The following is a 735-nucleotide window of genomic DNA, read 5'->3' on the forward strand; positions in this document are numbered from 1 at the left end:
ACTGACTCATTCTTACATCTCACCTTTCATATCTTCCTTTCTTTGTCAGTTCTGGTTCAGTCAATAGTACAAAAATAGTTGCAAAATTTTCAGAGGGAATTGAATAGAAATCATTGATTATAGGTGATGGAAGGCAGCTGTACTCCCCATGACACCACAACATACACAAAGCCTATAGTTCATAGTATTCCCAGGAGGTCTCCCATTCAAATACTAACCAGACCTCACCTTCCAAGACTCAGACAGGATCAGGGGCATTCATGATGGTATGGCAGGACATGGCTTCTAGGTGACAGAAGAGCCATCTAATCGGAGGTTATGAGGCAACCCAGATTATTAGCAGTAGTTGAAAGGCACTACTATTCTAATGCCTAGAGAGACCTAGTAAAAAAAGTGGGGTTAATATAATTCAGAATTGTGACGTTCTAGAACACACTAGAACCGTGGCACCCATCAACTCAGGATTTTGAGAAAGTGGAACAAACGTAAGCACTGCTGGGGATGACCTCATTACATATTTGAGTGAGAAAGAAAGGAGACAAAATACTCTGAAATTTTTCTTTTTCTTACTCTTACCAGAAGAGCTGGGAGTCATTAACAAAGCAGTCTGGGAAATGAAGGCACAAATATGATTCTTATGCTACAGAATGAAGGAGGCAGGCCAAGGAATGGATGCCAGCTTTGATAGGCAAATGCATGCCATCTTCTTTCCTTATATTTTCTGTTCCATTAATT

Source organism: Nannospalax galili, unplaced genomic scaffold (assembly GCF_000622305.1).
Source record: "Nannospalax galili isolate Female #2095 unplaced genomic scaffold, S.galili_v1.0 scaffold1016, whole genome shotgun sequence".
Lineage (NCBI taxonomy): Eukaryota > Metazoa > Chordata > Mammalia > Rodentia > Spalacidae > Nannospalax > Nannospalax galili.